The sequence below is a fragment of the Mirounga angustirostris genome, unplaced genomic scaffold (genome assembly GCF_029215605.1).
Source record: "Mirounga angustirostris isolate CCGP_5_RB_7025 unplaced genomic scaffold, mMirAng1.0.hap1 SCAF_7, whole genome shotgun sequence".
NCBI lineage: Eukaryota > Metazoa > Chordata > Mammalia > Carnivora > Phocidae > Mirounga > Mirounga angustirostris.
The window spans coordinates 57,789,396-57,801,785 of record NW_026991715.1 but is presented as its reverse complement, the minus strand read 5'-3'; the positions used below and the strand labels follow the sequence as shown (position 1 = coordinate 57,801,785).

General features: G+C 41.4%; 1 long non-coding RNA gene across 1 annotated transcript in view; it reads right to left on the bottom strand.

Annotated features, from left to right (window-relative positions):
• Positions 1–7,224: 7,224 nt before the first annotated feature.
• The window catches only part of LOC135365253 (uncharacterized), a 222,854-nt gene continuing 217,688 nt past the window's right edge, over positions 7,225–12,390 (bottom strand). Inside the window, exon 5 of the long non-coding RNA XR_010412888.1 lies at positions 7,225–9,173. This is a non-coding gene — a long non-coding RNA (uncharacterized LOC135365253). The remainder of the gene's footprint in view (positions 9,174–12,390) is intronic.

Below are 12,390 nucleotides of genomic sequence, written 5' to 3'. Positions count from 1 at the left end.
GGTGACCTGAAGCAAGACAAAGCGCAACGCCTGAGCGGGATGCAGTGGGTGGAACTCTCTCTTACACACACACACACACACACACACACACACACACACACACACACACGGTTTATCTGCCGAATGTGTTTGATTCGTGTAAATATGCCTGGATGACTGAATGGATCAGTGTATGGATATAAATATAAATACATGTACTTGTGCTGGAAAGAAGAGACACCAGGCACCTCAGGCAGCCTCCTGCCCAGAGAAGCTGGTGGGGATGAGGCAGGTCAATTCTGAGCAGTGTTGTCACATGAGCTTTCTGGCTTGGTTTGTGTCACTATGCATGATGCTGTGGAAAGAGGAAGACAGAGACAGTCCTTGGCCTATAATTTTCCCTTCTCTCCATTTCAGGCTCTCAAGAATTCTTAAGTTATGATTCCCCTGTCCTGTGGAACCTACACTTGCTTTGCTGCATCGGTCTTTGAAAACCTGCCTGGGTCTTGTTTGGGTTAAAGGCTTTGCAGTTTTCAACCATATGTGGTGCTGTAAGGTGGTCAGGAAACATGAAAATTAGGAACATGCTGCTTATTTGCATTTCATGGATCCCTCTACATAAGCAAATTATTTAAATTAAATAAGTATTTAGGCTAAAATTATTGTGTGGTTACAATGAGAAGGAAAAGATATCCCATGGGAATGCCAAATAAATCCACTATTGGAAATGAAATAGTGAAATTAAAAAAATCACAAACCTTATCCAGATTGCCTGCATATTATACATAAAACATTGAACTCTCAAGTGCAAAACATGCTGGTGATTCACTGGGATTCCAAATGGACAGACAGACCCCCTCTTGAAAACCTTCCCCCAAGTGTCATATGATAATGGATTATTTCTCCAATGAGAGAAGTTCAGAAAACCATGAATGATCAATGTGCCCTGTGCTATGCTCTCTCTTCCCTGTGCTGTCCATGGAAGATACTTAAAGAAGTGTAAAACTTTTTCTAGCTGCCAAGTTTTCATGTCTTGATGTAGTTGAAGATAACAGCTCCTACAGGAAAATTCCTGATTGTGTATTTTTGAGAAATGTTCAATTTAAGACCAGCCTGTGTTAGAGGAGGGTATTTTAATGCTGTGTCTTTGGAGGACAACAAACATTTTCTCATGACAATGGGATGCATAGATTCTTCAGCTTGCCCTCCAAGACTGCTCTCATTTTAGGGTCCCACTTGGTGCACCCCAGGCCTATTGGATCCAGCACTCAGAATAGTCTTCACACCTTCTATAAGGATGTGTTTTCTCTCCTAAAAACACTTGTCTTGTAGGAGCTGATGGGAGGGTAAAGGGGACCCCTGCACTGTCCCCACAAAAATCCCAGTGCTCTAACATCACTACCCTCCTACCAATCTGGAATTTTATTCCTCAGTGCAGTATCTGCTGAGCATGCTAGAAAGTAAGCCATTAAACAGACCTAAGGAGCATCAGAGATCTATCTTCACATCTGCAAAGTGGATTCAATAAAAATGATTCATACTAAGTATAGATGCTGTGGTGATTAAACTTGGTAACACACACAAGAAGCACAGTGCCTAGCACATAGTGGACATAGATTAAATGTCAATACCCCTCTCCTTTTAGTAGCCAGAGTGAGGTTTTCCCAAGTGTGTGCCTTAGGGTGTTAGTTCTATATTTCTGCAAGCTTAGGGTAACTAACAGCTGGCTTCCAGAACAGAGACCTCAAGAGAGCCTCCATACACTTGGACCAAGGCTCCCTCACTCCAGTTCTCCTCACTTTTATCATCAGGGGTCGGTAACAAGGCAGACACCCTTCTCACCCTCAATGCTCACAGCTTCCCCAACATTCTAGGTCTTGAGTCTACCAATGTTAATCTCATTAAGCCTTTAATGCCTATTTATGTTGGTTATCACAAGCAGCTCGAGAATCTCAAGTGCGTTTCTCATCTCCTACATTTTAACATTCATAGACTGAGCACATATTATATGTCCCTTTCTCCCTATCCAGCTCCTGGAACCTTCTATTTCAGGCTTCTGGAAGGCACAATCCAACCATTAGCAAAATGCCCTATATCCTCAGCCTCTTCTCTGAAGGTTCCCTTCACTTCTTGCTCTAATGGAAGCCTGATTCTCCCGCTAGAAAAACTGCTTCCACAGCCCTTGCAAGTGATGGCTGGTTTTTCCCTCTCCAGCGCTTGTATCATTGTGTCAGGAGATAAGAAGGTGGTGTCTTCTTGTTCCTCAGTGCTGCTTCCAGAACATTGTTCCTCCCTTCTCCCGAAAACCTACAGCTCTGAATCTTACTTCATCGGGTTATTGTACACTTTTAAACGTTGCTGCTATGCTCAGACCTCCATGTCACTCTGCACCTTTCCTGACAATTTTAGCTCCCAATTCAAGGTCACTCCCTAAGCACTAATCCTACCTTAAGCCTCACAAACTTAATGCACATGAAGATGTTCATTGCAACCAGTACTACCCTTAGTCCTGAGCAAGCAAGGGTTCTGTGCCTGAGGGGGCCTGTGCTTTAGAATGCCTTACTTAAAAAAAATTTAAGTCCTCCTTTGGTGGCTGGGTTTGCAGCCCCCAATTTTCATGAAACTATGAACTCAGTTTAATATTGGGCTGGTAATTTCCCAGGACCCTGGCAGAAGGAAACACAAATACTTTCTGGAGGAGCTCTCCTTTATCCTAGACTTCAAAAAAATACCCTCAAATAAGTTTTTGGTGAAATATAGAAAATGATGAAGCACACAAAACAACTAAACACAACAAAGGGTGACACCATGAAGGAGAGTCAGCAGATAGCACATATAAAAAAAGAAACTTCAGTCCTTCTTCAAGAAAAGACTTCAGATGTTGGAATTATTAGTCACAATTCTTCCTTTACTTGAAGAAAAATAAAAGACAATCTTATAAATATTTGCAGGTGATAGGAAACTACAAGGAATAACCAATCATACTTGAAAACCTATCCAACTCTACTGGTTATCTTACCAACATCCAATCCAACTTCCACACCTATATAACACAACTTCCTCCTCCCTTAAAGAACCTTGATTCTATTCAGGGATCAATCTTTTTTTATTGTACACATATATTTAACAAAATGATTTTACACAGAATGCTAAGAGCATGTTTCTTCATATTTTACAGAAAGGCATGAAATTCATACCATTGCATAACCAAATCTAACTCCTAACTAGATGGATTACATTTTGTTTAGAGTTTAAAGCCTTAATGGCAATAATCATTATTATGATTAATAATAATTACTGACTGAAAAATAAATTCAAGAAGTAGTGAATTAAATTTAATATGGTCCCATATGCCCTGAAGGAGGTTCAACCTGACTTGGAGGAGTTTTTGCTATGTCCAAATAATGTCCTCTTTGGAACTTCTGTGACTGCAGGGTCATGAATCATCAGTCCCCTCCCTTTCTGCCAGACATCATGCTATCAATCTCCTTTACTCCCTGGCCAAGTCTTTTAAGATCTATAAAAAAAAAAACAAAAACAATTATAAGATTGAAGTGTATGCCTTTCTCTCTAGCTTCTGGGTAGACTTCCTTTACTCACAGCTGAAAACATTCTTACACTTACATTATCCACAACTCTAAAAAAGTATCTGGTACATACATACAAATGTCTACTGATCTAAACTGAGCTGTGTGTTGAGTTCATTGATGTTGAGAAAACAAGAAGGATGTCATCTGTTGGTCCCTAAAATCATAGAAAGTGTTTGGCAAATATTTTCTTGAAGCCAAAATGGCTTCAGGATCTTAGTAAGCACAAGGGAAGCTTTTAGGGTCCAGATGGAAGGCTAAAAATGAAAAAAAAAAAAATCTCAGTGAAAACTCAGATTCTGGAAGAATCTTTCTGCCCAAACTGCCAAGGAAGGAGTTGCACCAGGCAGGGTCCGGAAACAAGAGCCCGAAGAGGTCTCTGGCTTCCCCCGGTGACTCAGAGGAAAGGTCACATGTCCCTTGGGAGTCTGTGCTAGGGCAGAGATGGGGAAGGGAGTAGAAATGTCCACAAGAGACATTTGTGGGTAAAAAGAAGCAGAATTTGATGTCTGGAAAGCTTTCCTGTTAAGAAAGAGAGAGATGAATGAAAAGAAATTAATCTGTTCAGGGCTACACCCTGGGTAGACTCTGTGGGCCCCTAATTGTCCCCCTCTGTATGGCTTGCTCCCTGTATCTGCAAGTCTAGAATAAAGTAGATTTGTCATCCAGGAAATGTCTAGCCTCAGTGCATGTGACCACTGCTAAGACACAGAGGGCCTGTTGTGTTCCTGAGGTCTCCATGCCAGGAAGAGGAGCTCCTGATATCTGAATGGTGGCAGAGAAACTGGATCCATCTCACACAGCATGTAGGGCCCCAGCCATTAGTTTAGGGATGCCCAGGAGACAGCATGGCTGTGAGTAGGCAACTCGCTCGCTCCAAGTCTCTCAGTGGCTGTACAGTGCCTCTGTGTAAAGCATTAAATGCCTCAGCCTGTCCATATGTCTCATGTCATTGCCCACCAGAGAGACTTCGGCACAGAGGAAGCATTGAATCACGAGGTGGCCAGGATGACCTGGCCATTCTCTGACCTCAGCCATCCTGGGGCTTGCACAGTGGGCCTGGGGAACTGTCAACCACTGAAGGATGGCAGTTGACAGATATGTACTGTCCCACAGAGGGACAATTCTGAGAACAATCTATATAGTCTCTCAGAGAGTTTTCAGTAGGATAGCCCACAGTTGGCCATAGTGGTAACCAATTTTTTAGTCAACAAGCCACTGACTTTCCTCCCTTCCTCATCTCACCTCTTCACCTGCTCACTATACTTCAAATGATCGATTCTCCAGGAAATCAAACCCTAAACCCAAACTGAGACAAACATTGTGCAAAGGCAGACATAATCAGCTCCGCACACTGAGAGCTTTTAGGTTCTACTTTGTGTATGGCCTCATTACTTACCAGCTTGGCTATGAGTATCCCGTCTCATTTCCTGAAGTGTCACAGCCTTTGAAAGCTCACAAACTCCCTAACACAATGCTTTCCATATGACAGGTGCTAAATACATTTGAATAATTGTTCAGACATTTAATTAATGTTCTACATTCCTTCTTGAACTTCTCTTTCCAAAATGAGACTTATCAAGAATCTTACAGCTTCAAATTTTGCAATGCCTTCTTTGGAGGGGGACTAGTACAACACCTTGAGAAACCTCTAGCATTCCTATCATTTTAATTCGATTTAGATTAAAGCCGACACACACACACACACACACACACACACACGCCTACTTTGTAGCAAAAGTAATCTCTCCGAAATTTTTCCTGCTCTTTTTCTTGCAGTGACTTCTGTTGCCTCTCCAAGCTCTGTAATAAGTGTTATGGATCATCTGTATCTACATGATTTATAGCTCAAATCTGAATATTCCCACTGAGTCTTTCATATTATCACTGGCTGGGTTTTCCTTTTTAACATTCTACCACAGGTTTGTTAATACATTAAATTCTATGAAATTATTTTCCTGCTCAAGGGAGAATTATTGTTCCCATGTTCAGAATTTGTCTTGTATAATCTTCCTGCTCCAAATTAGTGTCCCAACACTCAGCTTTTCTATTTTAATAATAGACATGCTGATTTCCCCATATGATCTAACTATTAAAAATGCATGTAGTAAGCTCTCAGGAAGTTAGGTTCGCTTCTGTTTTTAGCATGATCCATAGCTATTGGTCCTGACCAACTTTGGGGTCACAAATTGCTTTTTCTTTTAAGAGGTAGCAACACTATGAATGTTAATGATGGAAGCATTTAGTATTAATAGTCTAATTCATATTTTCTCTTGTTCTACACTTAAGCTAAAGCTATTCCCTGCTGATAAAACTATTTTTGAACTCCCCTTGCCTTTGCTCCACTCCCAGTCCCAAGGAGAGTTTTCTGGGTACCATAGTAATCTGCATAATGATATATCCTATATGGACACTAGATCTCCCTCACTAAAACTTAAGCTCATTTCTGTGTGCCATGGCAGCCCAGACTTAAAAGTTCTTTAGTAATTGGGCCTGATGGGTTAGGTGAAGCTTAGTGCCTCTTCCCTACACACTTGCCAGGGGTCTCTTTAAATCCCAAGAAAGTAGCTTCCCACCTTTACTATTGATGAAAACTCAAATCAAGCTCATCCCAGGTTATTGTTAATTCCAAGGGAGGGAGTAGGAAGTCTCATTTTGGCATAAGGACTTAGCTATAGTTTACCAAAAGTTTAGTGTTTGAGGCTATGAAGCCATTGTTTGCTCTCTGACCTGCCGAGGAAGAAGCTTCTTCCCTTCTTTCCACTCCCTTTTCATTTATCCCACAAGAGGCAGAGTCAGGTTCCTACCAGGTGCCTTAAAAGTATGGTGGGCTCCATCTTGTCCCTCGGACTCACCACCTCAGAGGTCACCTTAATGCCATGAAATTCCTGTTTCCAAAAGAAGTAGCTCATTTCTAAAGGCTTTCTGGGGATGTAGGCTCAGAGACCCCTTGGAAGAACAGAAGTTGGCCCAGGATTTCCTTCAAAGAGATTCCCAAAACACATCTCTTTAGGTTTTCCAAGAGGCAATGCAGAAATGGCAAAGAAGTGAGTAGAAGATATTCCAGATCATTATTTCTCAGAATGCTCAGTGAAGAGATTTCCTTGGCATACCATCCTGATAGGTTAAGCCAAGAGTCACAGAACACAGTGTTCATAAGACACCAGAAGATGGCTGTAACTTAACACACAGGCCAAATGTCACTTTGGTAAAATACAATTTCTAAGGCTGCCTTTCATGTACCACCTTTCCAGAAGAAGACAAGATTCAGACACCCTGGGACAACCAGCTCAGAGATCAGTGGGAATAGGCAGTGGTCTTAGAGGTTATCATGCTGAGACCTCAGAGTCCCAGAGAAGTCAGGCCTCCATATTCTTATTTACAGAGAACATACGGATTCTTGCCAGGAAAAAAGGATACTGAAATGCCACCATCACAGGTTGATACATGTGTTCTTGCAGGGCGCCTGGGTCCCAGGGACAGTAGACATTCAGGCTGGGTAGGACTCCAAAGGCACAGTTGTCTCTATGGTGGGCACCACCTCTTCCTCTTATCTGGAAACATATGCATATAAACAAGGCGCTTATTGAGGATCCTTAGAACAAGGGCAGCAAGCTGGCAAAACTCTGCTTAGAACACAGGCCGGTGGACAGCAGAGATGTGATAAAAGTTCAGGTTGGTGAAATCCCCCAGGCATTCGGAGCATTGTGCCTGGTCTCCTCTGCCAGGAGAAAAAAAGCCTTGATGTGGGCTGGGGCCCTAAGGTCCAGGGAGGGTCTTAGATGGGGGGCAGGCCTGGACTGCAAGCTGCGGAGCATGGAGAGTGACCTGACAGCTTCCAGGAATGCAGCCAAGGTGATAAGCCAGCAGACAGTACAACTGGGACAACAATCCAAAGGGGCTACACAGAGCTTGAATCCAGATATGAGGCCTGTGACAGTGTAGTCTGTAAACAACAGAAAAGGAACCTGAGACTAACTGGGGCCAAAAAAGGTGAGAGACTGGAAGAAAAGTGAGTCAGTCAGAACCACAGGAAGAACTAAAGGCCAGGTCTGGGAAAGACAGGAGCCAGGAGATTGCTGAACTCTGAGAAGCCTCTTTTAGGGCTCTGTCTTTGGAATGATTCAGCTGCTTCTGCCTTTAGCCCTTGTGTGACTAGCCTGGGATTCTCAGGAGAGTCTGAATGGCCCAGCGTGGGGCACATGACAGGTAGAGAAGTGGGCCAAGGGCACCCCGATGGACATGCCCACCAGGACCATAGAGAACCTGAGAAAGGGTCACTTAACAACAGAAGGGTAGGATGTGGCTCCCAGAGGAAGGGCGGAGTGGTTCTGTGCAAGACAAAACAAGAGATACTCAATTCAGGGCAGCCGGATGACAAACAGGGGTTTCAAGGGCTTGAATGGAAGGTAGAGAGTGCAAGGTAGAAGGCCATCTGATGTAAGAGTCAATCTACAGATTCTCACAGGTGCAGCTGGGTGTGAGGACGGAGCAATGAGGGGCCCCGCTCAGACCCATGGTGCAGCCACGGGTCAGGCAGGTGGCCTGAGGGAAGACAGCAGATCAGCACCTCCTTGGTTGAGTTTCAAAGCATATGGCATCGATACAGAAAATCTGCACCACAGATTCTTGGCAGAGAGTGATTATAACTTCAAATGTTCTACTGCTCATTCCTCAGAAAAAGCTGTTGTTACTAAAAGAGTATTTATGAAGGCCCCAAAGAACAGGCAATGCATCCATTTGATACTCTGAATGTTATATCTCTTGTGTTGGGCAGACCATGTGGGAGAGTGCAAATACCTGAGATGGTTTTCCTTTTTTTTTGCACTTGCCCAATTTTATTAATTGTACCTTGATATTATGCCATCAGCTGTCATTTTAGGATATTATTTAAAAAACACACACACACACAGCCTCATTAGTGTGGGGTGGTTGTGAGGGCTTTGGTGACTGGGTCAGGCAGCATGGCCTTTAAGTAATCTCAAGGGAACTTCTCTTTCCATTTTTAGTATTAGTGAAAGTTGTGAACCTTCTCTACAAATGCTTATTTTGTCCTACTTATACTTTATCCCCTTATAGGTTTTAGAAAACAGTTCTTCTTGGAGTGTTTCAGGGTATAAATAAATAGAAATAGAAACAATATTATTTTCTCAACCTTATTAGATCAGATAATTGCTACTATGTTAACTATTTTGAAGGATAAAAAAAACATTGGAAGTCATCCAATTAATTATGAAAATAGAAAACCATGGTATAAAAACCTGACAGCAGTAATACAAAAAGAACAAAAACTAAGGACCAATCTCAATCACAAATACAGATACAAAAATCTTGAATAACGTGTTAGCAAGTTGATTTTGACACAATGAAAAGAGAAACAGTATACCATCATCTCATTAGTTTTATCAGGATGAAAGTATAGTTTAGTATTAAGAAATGTTTTCATAGGGGCGCCTGGGTGGCTCAGTCCGTTGGGCGCCTGCCTTTGGCTCGGGTCATGGTCCCGGAGTCCTGGGATCAAGCTCTGCTTCGGGCTCCCTGCTCAGCAGGGAGCTTGCTTCTCCCTCCCCTTCTGCTGCTCCCCCTGCTTGTGCTCTCTCACTCTCTCTGTCAAATAAATAAAAAAAAAGAAAGAAAAAAAGAACTGTTTTCATAATAATCATATGGTAATATAAGTAAGTCCTATGACTGTATCCCAATATATATTGAAATGTTAATCCTTAAAATTTCACACTCACTTTTGACTCATTAGAAATCTAGGTATAGGAAAATATATTCTCAAAAATGTATTTATATCAAGCCAACAGCCGTATTATTATTGGGGAAACACTGGGGGCATTCCCATTAAAATCAGGAATGAAAAAAAAGAGGCCCATTATTACCAGTATCACTTACCTTGGTTTTATAAGCACTGGCCAATGGAATAAAAATATGGACCAAAGATTTAAGAAATAATCATAGGAAAAAAGTAGAAGAAACTATCATTATATGTAGTTGTTAAGACTCCATATGTATAAACACAAAGAAAAAAATTACAAAAAATGGCTAAATATAGGTAAATGTCCAAAGATCCATAGCTATTCTATATATTGACAATAATCATTATAAAGAATAATGGCAAAGGATCATATTCACAAAAGCAAGAGAAGATATAAAATTCCCAAGAGTAAAATTAGCCAGAGTATTGTGGGAACTAAATGAATAAAATCATAAAGTTTTACTAAAATACTTAAAAGAAAAGTTGAATACATGGAGACACATTCTTGAATGGAAAGCAGAATATTATAAAGATGTCTATTCTTCCAAAGTCAATTTACAGATTTAATAAAATACATAATGCTTAAGAAATTTGGGAGATGTTAGCAAAATAATTTTAAGTGTACCCAGAAAAATAAAATAGTAAGGATTGCTTAGGCAGTTTTGGTAAAAGGACAGTAACTAAGCATCCCTTCCCCAAACATAATAAGGTGCAATAATTAATTCAGTTTGGCACTGGCATAGAGTAGTCTGTAAAGCCAGTGGAGTTTAACAGATGACTAATACTGGACTGTAAGTGGTTTTACAGAAATTACAAATAATACTACTATTATCAATTCTACTATCCACCAGTTCATGGCCTGAGTGCCTCTAAAGCCTGCTGTAGAGAATGTGATGAAATAACAAGGGAACTTTTTAAAGATAAAAATAATACAAAATCAGAAAGAAAACTAGTGGGGCGCCTGGGTGGCTCAGTCGGTTAAGCATCTGCCTTATGCTCAGGTCATGATCCCAGGGGCCTGGGATCAAGTCCTGTGTCGGGGTCCCTGCTTGGCAGGTTGTCTGCTTCTCCCTCTCCCTCTGCTCCTCCCCTCAGCTCCTGCTCTCTCTCTCTCTCTCTCTCTCTCTCAAATAAATAAAATAAAATCTTAAAAAAAGAAAACTAGCAATTATTTGCAACAAATTATGAAAAAGACTGATAGCCTTGATAGCCTTACTACACAAAATAGTCATACAAATTATCAAGGGAATGCAATCCCTATCAAAATACCATCAACTTTTTTCAAAGAAATGGAACAAATAATCCTAAAATATGTATGGAACCAGAAAAGACCCCAAATAGCCAGAGGAATGTTGAAAAAGAAAAGCAAAGTTGGTGACATCACAATTCCAGACTTCAAGTTCTATTACAAAGCTGTCATCATCAAGATAGTATGGTACTGGCACAAAAACAGACACACAGATCCATGGAACAGAATAGAGAACCCAGAAATGGACCCTCAACTCTATGGTCAACTCATCTTCGACAAAGCAGGAAAGAATGGCCAATGGAAAAAAGACAGTCTCTTCAACAAATGGTGTTGGGAAAACTGGACAGCTACATGCAGAAGAATGAAACTGGACCATTTCCTTACACCACACACAAAAATTGCCCCAAAATGGTTGAAAGACCTAAATGTGAGACAGGAGTCCATCAAAATCCTAAAGGAGAACACAGGCAGCAACCTTTTCAACCTCAGCTGCAGCAACTTCTTCCTAGAAACATTGCCAAAGGCAAGGGAAGCAAGGGCAAAAATCAACTATTGGGATTTCATCAAGATGAAAAGCTTTTGCACAGCAAAAGAAACAGTCAACAAAACCAAAAGACAATTGACAGAATGGGAGAAGATATTCGTAAATGACATATCAGATAAAGGGCTAGTATCCAAAATCTATAAAGAACTTATCAAACTCAACAGCCAAAGAACAAATGATCCAATCAAGAAATGGGCAGAAGACATGAACAGACATTTTTCCAAAGAAGACATCCAAATGGCCAACAGACACATGAAAAAGTGCTCAACATCACTTGGCATCCGGGAAATCCAAATCAAAACCTCAATGAGATACCACCTCACACCAGTCAGAATGGCTAAAACTAACAAGTCAGGAAACGACAGATGTTGGCGAGGATGCGGAGAAAGGGGAACCCTCCTACACTGTTGGTGGGAATGCAAGCTGGTGCAGCCACTCTGGAAAACAGTAGGGAGGTTCCTCAAAAACTTGAAAATAGATCTACCCTATGACCCAGCAATTGCACTACTGGGTATTTACCCCAAAGATACAAATGTAGGGATCCGAAGGGGGTACGTGCACCCCGATGTTTATAGCAGCAATGTCCACAATAGCCAAACTGTGGAAAGAGCCAAGATGTCCATCAACAGATGAATGGATAAAGAAGATGTGGTATATATATACAATGGAATATTATGCAGCCATCAAAAGGAATGAAATCTTGCCATTTGCAATGATGTGGATGGAACTGGAGGGTATTATGCTGAGCGAAATAAGTCAATCAGAGAAAGACATGTATCATGTGACCTCACTGATATGAGGAATTCTTAATCTCAGGAAACAAACTGAGGGTTGCTGGAGTGGTGGGGGTGGGAGGGATGGGGTGGCTGGGTGATAGACTTTGGGGAGGGTATGTGCTATGGTGAGTGCTGTGAATTGTGCAAGACTGTTGAATCACTGACCTGTACCTCTGAAACAAATAATACATTATATGTTAAAAAAAGAAGATAGCAGGAAGGGAAGAATGAAGGGGGTAAATCAGAGGGGGAGATGACCATGAGAGACTATGGACTCTGAGAAACAAACTGAGGGTTCTAGAGGGGAGGGGGTGTGGGGGGATGGGTTAGCCCGGTGATGGGTATTAAAGAGGGCACGTACTGCATGGAGCACTGGGTGTTATACGCAAACAATGAATCATGGAACACTACATCAAAAACTAATGATGTAATGCATGGTGATTAACATAACATAATAAAAAAAAAAAGAATTCCTCATATCAGTGAGGTCATATGAA